The sequence below is a fragment of the Mastomys coucha genome, unplaced genomic scaffold (assembly GCF_008632895.1).
Source record: "Mastomys coucha isolate ucsf_1 unplaced genomic scaffold, UCSF_Mcou_1 pScaffold18, whole genome shotgun sequence".
In the NCBI taxonomy this organism is placed as follows: Eukaryota; Metazoa; Chordata; class Mammalia; order Rodentia; family Muridae; genus Mastomys; species Mastomys coucha.
The window spans coordinates 85,681,226-85,689,296 of NW_022196900.1; the positions used below are offsets into that span (position 1 = coordinate 85,681,226).

The 8,071-nt window shown below is 49.2% G+C and overlaps 1 pseudogene; it reads left to right on the forward strand.

Annotated features, from left to right (window-relative positions):
- The first annotated feature begins 4,072 nt into the window (after positions 1–4,072).
- LOC116095773 lies at positions 4,073–4,503 on the forward strand (annotated as a pseudogene).
- Positions 4,504–8,071: the final 3,568 nt, after the last annotated feature.

Here is an 8,071-nt window from a genome sequence, read left to right on the forward strand (position 1 = left end):
GGGCTACAGTTTGAGGTCAGGCCAGACTGTATGAAATGACTCTCTCAGAAAGAGAGAAGGAAGAGAGGGAGGGAGGGAGGGAATGAGGAAGAGGAAAACAACATAAAGGAGGAATGTCTGCCATCCCAGAGGCTGCTGGGGTGCCGCAATAAGTGAGCAGAGCAGGTTCCCGCTTTCCTAAGAGGTCCACCCGTCACACTCCCCTGGCCCTTCCCTCTCATGTTCCTGCTTCCATTTCTACTGCAAAGGAGTTCTGGTTTTTGTTTGTTTGTTTTGTTGTTTTTGTTTTGTTTTTGTTTTTTTGCTTTGTTTTATGAGACAAGGTTTCTCTGTGTAGTCCTGGCTGTCCTAGAACTCGCTCTATAGACCAGGCTGGCCCCTGGAACTCAGAAATCCACCTGTCTCTGCCTCCCAAGTGCTGGGATTAAAGGCGTGAGCCACCCCTGCCCAGCTAGGGGTTCTACTTCAACATACAAACTAGGAGGGAGCAGAGGTCTGAGGACCTGTTGAGCTTCAGACTCTACTCGTGAACAACCAGCAGGGCGGTTACTCAAGGCTGGGCTCACTTAGTCATGGGTTCCCCCCCCCCCCAGCTTAAGGGACTAGAAGAGTGAACGGCAGGGAGCTAGGCAGTGGTTAGGACAAGAGGTCCTGTGGAGACTCTCCTGTTGAGAGTCACATGAGGCTGTGTCACTCCAGCTCTGGGTGCAGCTGAGCACTGAGTGTCTGGGGTTCCCATCCCATTTCTCTCATATCTCATCAACCTTTCCTGCGTTCTCTTGAGGACAGGACAGGCTAGGCAGCAAAGGGACTGATGACCCCTTAGCAGCAGGAGCTCCAGAGACAAGGAGAAGACTGAGTTCAAATCCTAGCTTAGGCACTCCCCTATGACCAAGGCAGGCTGCTCTGTCTGTCTCAGTGGAGTTGGAAGTCTAGGGCTGTGGCTCAGAAGTCAATCACACGCTTCATGTTCCAGAGGCCTGGGGTTTACTCTCCAGTACTACTCCCACCCCGTCTACCTCGCCCCAAAAGACCTCTGGGTCCGGTGTGGTGATAGACTCTTATAATCCCAGGACTTGGGAGCCTGAAGCAGGAGGATTAAGACCTTGAGGCCAGTCAGGGCTCCCCAACAACATTCTGTCTCAAACCCCCAACTCAAATCATCTCTAAATGAGGCTGACATGAGCTGGAGAGATGGTAAAGCTGGAAACGACCAACCAGCCATCAAGCCTGTTTACCTGAGGTCAGTCTCCAGGATGCACGTGGTAGCCGGAGAGAAATGACTCCCTCACAATGTCCCCTGACATGTGTGGTGAGCGTGCCGTCTGCTCAAACAATAAAGAAAATAGAATTAAATAAAAAAGACTAATGGCTGGGCAGTGGTGGCACACGCCTTTAATCCCAGCACTTGGAAGGCAGAGGCAGGCGGATTTCTGAGTTCGAGGCTAGCCTGGTCTACAGAGTGAGTTCCAGGACAGCCAGGGCTATCCAGAGAAACCCTGTCTCAAAAAAACAACAACAAACAAACAAAAACAAAAACACGCACAGCGGGCTGGTGAGATGGCTCAGCGGGTTTAAGAGCACTGACTGCTCTTCCGGAGGTCTTGAGTTCGGATCCCAGCAACCACTTGGTGGCTCACAACCACCCGTAATGAGATCTGGAGTCTGAAGACAGCTACAGTGAATTAGCCGGAGTGAGCGGGGCCTGAGTGATGGGGCCGGAGAGCAGCCACACACATGATGGCTCACAGCCATCTGTACAGCTACAGTGTACTCATACACATAAAATAAATAATAAAAATAAATCTTTAAAAAAAACACGCACAGGAAAAGATGTCCACACACCCACACAAAAAGTACATGGCGACATTCACTTTTTGTTTTCTTTTAGAGACAAATCTCCTCAGAATCAAGCTAGCCTCAGACTTTCCCAGTCCCCATCTGTTTCCCCCCCACCCCCATTGAGACACACACATGTATTTTGCACCCAGTTCTGGACATTCTGGGACATTCACAGCCACCCTTAAGGCACACGGTGGCTTCCTGGGTCACGGACACTCCACTCACACACACAGCTCCCTCACCCACCCCCGCGGCCATCTCCTCCATAGGCGTTCCTGCCAACTACCAACTTGATTGGCTTTCTCTCCACCTATTTCCCACCATCCTCTAGGGCCTCCAGGGCCTCCCTTCAGAGTCCGGGGTTGGGGCTGGGGGGAGGGGCAGGGCAGGGTTAGCCCTGCTGATGTGGCAACGCAGCTCACCTGCAACCTAGGCCACACCCTCCACTGGGCGAGGTTTAAAGGAACAGCACCCCTAGCCGCTCACGTGGTTTGCTCTGTAGTCGGCTATTCTCAGACCTAGAGGGGACTTAGAGTATACGTGGGACTTGAACCTAGTGTCTAGTAGGAAGAGATTGCTATACCAGGACAAGAAGCTGGAACTAAGGTTCACCTTTTCCTTTTTTTTTTTTTCCTTCGCGGTGGGCGTCAGTGCCTGCTCCTCTTCTATTCCCAGCCTCCCTAGCAGGCACTCCACCCTCTGGCAGGCCTTGTCTAGATAGCCAACACCATCTGGGCTCCCTGCCAGAAACCTGGGTGTCCCTCTCTACTGCAGAATCTGTCTCTCATTCCTTTTTCAAAGCTGGGTGAGGTGCGCCTGCACGGTGGGCATCCCGGCTGGTTACTTCCCGGTCACGAGACAGGGCAAGGCCCTCCTCAGGTCCGCCATTGCCTCGTCTGTGTGATAAACACTTGTACCTATCAGGATTGGTGAGTTACACGCAGGTAAAGGGCAGCAGGGGCCAAGACCTGAGACTTGAAACTGGCTTGGCCAGGGAGCCTCAGGGTTGTAGGGACGTACTGGGAGGGACCAAGACACCTTTCTGGCCCTTGCCCTTCCAACACACCACCTCCTAGTGACCCCTTAGCTTCTGCCTTAATTCTGTGTGGTTCCCACTACTCAAAGCCGTGACAGCCCAGCCTAGCTTTGATCATCACTGTGGTGGGAGGAGTGTCTGGGAGGAGGGCAGGTGTTAGAGATGGAGGGAGTCACCAGTCTAATGGAGAAGAGCTAGCTAGCTAGCCTGGTCTGCTCCTGGAATACTTGGCCTTGGCCTTTTCACTCCCAGTGCTAGAGGTGTACTCAGTATCTTGAACTCACTGGGTGCCTGCCCTGCGTTGAACAGCACCCCAGCCTGGATTTCCGGCTTATTCAGAGAAAGCCAATTTGTCTAGAACTAGTGAACTAGAGAGAGATGTTGTGCCTCAAGGACCCCACTTCTGATGGGAGAGACAGTCAAATCCAAGAGTTCCTATGTTATGGGGAGGCACACTCAGTCCCAAGGCCCCTGAACTGCCTGGGGCACATAACACTTCCCCTGGGATACACACAATCTGTAGGGCAAATTCACCCTCTCTCAGGGTTAGCAGCTGGAGACACAATCTCTTTTCTCAGGGACCTGAGTTCCATTTCCAGCCCCTATATCAAGCAAGTGGCTTACAAACACCTGTAACTCCAGCTTCAGGGGATCCAACATCCTCTTCCGGTCTTCACAGGCTTGTGCTTCTGCACACTCACAAACACACACACATACACACAAATAAAAAGCAATAGAGTCTCAGGGGTTAGAAAGTTAAAAGACATGGCGTGAATGTGCCGGCTACGCAACAGTTTGACATGGTGAGGCAGGGTGCACATGGCCCACACCCCCAGCATGAAAGCTTCCAAGGCGAACATTCCAGCAGTTACAGGCAATAATGCTCATTCCTGGGACATTCGTCAACTGCCCCAGGCACTGGAATAATCTCTGAGGATTCCTTGAAGCCATTAATAGAAGACATACACGCCCTCAAGGCCACGTCTGTGTAATCAGAGGGAATTTATATTCAGCAAGAAACCTGGAGTCAGTCAAGTCATGGGCAGAGCGAGCTTGTAATCCCAGCACTCCAGAGCTAGAAGCAGGAGGATGGGGAGTTCAGGGTCATTCTTGATGGCATAATGAGATCCAGAATCTGTGTAGATAAACACTGTGCAGGGGCTGTATGAATGGCTCCTTAAGAGCACTGATTGATTGCGGCCCGAGGGAGACTTGGAGCTGGAGTTAGAGACCGAGACCGAGACCAGCGGCCCAGAGCACCAGCTCCCGGAGTGGCCTCCGAAGAGGCCAAGGAAACTTGACAGTGGTGCTGCTGACCTAGAGCGGGTCACTGACTATGCGGAGGAGAAAGAGATCCAGAGTTCGAATCTTGAGACGGCTACGTCCGTCATTGGAGACAGAAGGTCCAGGGAGCAAAAGGCCAAACGGGAGTGGGAGAAGGAACTGGCAAAGGTCACTATCAAGAAGGAAGATCTGGAGTTGATAGTGACAGAAGTGGAGATCTCTCAAGCAGCAGCAGAAAGGAGCTTGAGGGAACACATGGGCAGTGTGGTGGAGGCTCTTGTTGCCTTAACCAACTGATAATGTGCTTTTTTAGACATTCTGGACTTATTTACTGAAATAAAGTGTTCTGTTTTGCTAAAAAAAAAAAAAAAAAGTCACTGATTGCTGTCCCAGAGAACCTGGACTTCATTCCTAGCACCCACGGTGGCTCACATGCACTTATAACTCCAGTAGAAGGGACTCAACAGACTCTGAGGGCACTAGATACACAAAGTGTACATAACTTTTTTGTTTTGTTTTCTTTTGGTTTTTGGTTTTTGGTTTTTTTGAGACAGGGTTTCTCTGTGTAGCCCTGGCTGTCCTGGAACTCACTCTGTAGACCAGATTGGCCTCGAACTCAGAAATCCACCTGCCTCTGCCTCCCAAGTGCCGGGATTAAAGGCATGCGCCACTAGTGCCCAGCCATACCTTTTTAAAAAAGATTTATTTATTTTATGCATATGAGTATACCATTGCTGTCTTCAGACACACTAGAAGAGGGCACCAGACCCCATTACAGATGGATGTGAACCACCATGTGGTTGCTGGGAATTTAATTCAGGACCTCTGGAAGAGCAGTCAGTGCTCTTAACCGCTGAGCCATCTCTCCAGCCCTATGCTTATACATTTATTTGTGAGTATATACGTATGTATACCAGGGTTGTGAACCACATGATGGCTCACAACCATCTGTAATGAGGTCTGATACCCTCTTCTGGTGCAGCAGACAGCCTTCTGAAGACAGCTACAGTGTACTTACATATAATAAATAAATAAATAAATCTTTGGGCTGGAGGGAGCGGAGCCAGAGGGAGAAGGAAAAATAAATAAGTACATACTTATGCAAGCAGACAGAACCACTCATACACAGAGAATAATTTAAAAAATTTTTAAAACTGCCGGGCAGTGGTGGCACATGCCTTTAATCCCAGCACTTGGGAGGTAGAGGCAGGAGGATTTCTGAGTTCGAGGCCAGCCTAGTCTACAGAGTGAGTTTCAGGACAGCCAGGACTATACATACAGAGAAACCATGTCTCGAAAAGCCAAAAACAAACAAACAAACAAACAAACAAACAAATTTAGAACTAAGAAAACAGACAAGTCTTCCGGTCCAGGCACTGTGGGAACCAAGGGTTACCGTGCACACATGCCAAGTCCAAGAACCACACCACACAAGACCAGTCCAGCAAAAGGCACAGAAATGGCAACAAGAAAACCCGACATAAAGATACAAATCTTCTAAGGGGGTTGACTTCAAGTTCCTGAGGAACATGAGCTTTGCCAAGAAGCACAACAAGAGAGGCCTGAAGAAGATGCAGGCCAACAGTGCAAAGGCAGTGAGTGCATGTGCAGAGAGGCCATCAAGGCCCTGGCAAAGCCTCAGGCTGTCAAGCCCAAGATACCAAAGGGCCTCGGTCTCTAATCCAGCCTTTCATCGCTCACCTCAGGCTTGGGAAGCGGATTTGAAGCTACATGGCCAAGGGGTGTGGGCTCTGCCAACCAAAGCCCAAGGTTTTAACAAAGGCAGAGGCCGCAGCTCCAGCTCAGGCTCCCAAAGGTGCCCAGGCCCCTGTGAAGGCCCCATAGAGAAGGCTCCTGCCAGTGTGAAGACAGATGGACTGCTGCGACACACCTACCCACACAGTATTTGCAGATGACCAGTGACCTATGCAGTTTTTACAAATAAAGCTGAGGCAAGGAAAAAAAAAAGAAGAAAAGAAAAGAAACCAAACACATAGACTTGGTGAATAAAGGTATTGGCTGCCAAGCCTGGCAATCTGAGTTCCATCCCCAGATCTAACATAATAAGAGAAAACCAGCTCCCAGCAGTTGTCCTCTGTCCAGCGCATGTATAAATTCAGGTGGCTCATGACTGGAACACAGACACTTGGGAGGCATAGGTAGAATGAACTTGGCAAATCTGAGGTCAGCCTGGTCTACATAGAGTTCCAGGCTAGCCAGGGGTATACAGTGAGACTTTGTCTCATAACATAAAACTACAAAAACAATACCAGTTGTAATGGCATATGCCTTTAATCCCAGCACTCCTGAGGCAGAGGCAGTCAGATCTCTGTGAGTTCCAGGACAGACTGGTCTGCATAGTGAGTTCCAGGATAGCCAGAGCTTCATAGTGAAACATTATCTCAAAACATTTTTTACAACAAATATCTAAGCTGGCTGGCTGTTGGTGGCACAGGCCTTTAATCCCAGCTCTTTGGAGGCAGAGGCAGGCAGATTTCTGAGTTCAAGGCTAGCCTGGTCTACAGTGAGCTCCAGGACAGCCAGAAACCCTGTCTCAAAAAAACAAAACAAAACAAAACAAAAATCTAGAGGAAGTAGGTGAACATTAGCAGAGGCCAGAGCTTCAGAGAGGAGAGTGTATGGGTGGAAAGAGGGATGGAGAACGTACAGATTAATGTGCACGTGGGAACAGAGACACCGAGTCTAGAACATCCGTCAGAAGGGACACTCAAAAGACGACAGAAGAAACTGCTAAGTTGGAGTCTGCCTATGGTGGTCTGCCAATGTATGTTTTAGGAGTAAGTAGCTGGGTTGGAGTCCCACAGAGTCTGAGAGGAGGCACCAGTGATCCTCACCTGGAAAAGGGATTTAATTAAAGCTTTTTTGGTCCAAGGTAAGAACCGCAGTGACTGCTAGGTGATTCTCTAGGAACTCCTGTATTCCTCCTAAGAGCAATAGTATTGTATTCTCCATTTTAAAGCTAAGAAAACACAATCCCAAGAGTCCAGAGACACAGGAGGTTGAGGAAGCTGGATTTATACTCCAGGCTCCTGAGTCTAATGTCTGGCTCTTTCCCTGAAGTCCACAGCCCATGGCTTTCCCGTGTTCCTTTCCAATTGGTGGAGCTGGTATTATTGTCATGTTATTTGTTTACTTATTTATTTATTGTGGTACTGGGGATTGAACACAGGATCTCATGTATACTAAAGTCAGCTCAAAGATAGAGCTACATACCAGCCCTCATTGATTTCTAATCATTCCTGTTTGTGTGTGTGTGTGTGTGTGTGTGTGTGTGTGTGTGTGTGTCTTAACACAACTTTCTATGTAACTTAAGCTGTTCTCTATCTAGCTCAGCTATGGAACTGAGGATGACCTCGAACTTTTGACCTTCCTGCCCTAACTGAGTGCTGGGATTATAGGTACACTATAGAGCTTCTTACATGTTAGATAAGCACTGCCTACTGAGCGTATTCCAACCCTGTTTATTGTTAATTACTGCTTTGATGGCCGGGCTCACCACAGGCTCCACCCTCCGCTCTATTTGCACAGTCGGTTCTGAAAAGGCAAGTCTGGTGCGCCCCCGCGTGGTCACTAAAGGAAACATGTCACGCAGTGGCAGGCATTTGAATGGGAAAGGTGATGCTTGTGTGGCACCCCCTGTTGGCTGTGGAAGCCGTGGGTGAATCACTCACTCATCTGGAGCCTTGTTAAGCAATCGCAGAATGATGGTTCACAGCAGTGGGAGCAGGGAGGACAAAGGAAAGGAAGGGAATAACACTGTCTCTTGTGTAATGCAAAGAGAGCAGCATCCCCTCTTCGCCTTTTTTCTGATTTTTTGATTGTTTGGTTTGGTTTTTCGAGACAGGGTTTCTCTGTGTAGCTCTGGCTGTCCTGGAACTCACTCTGTAG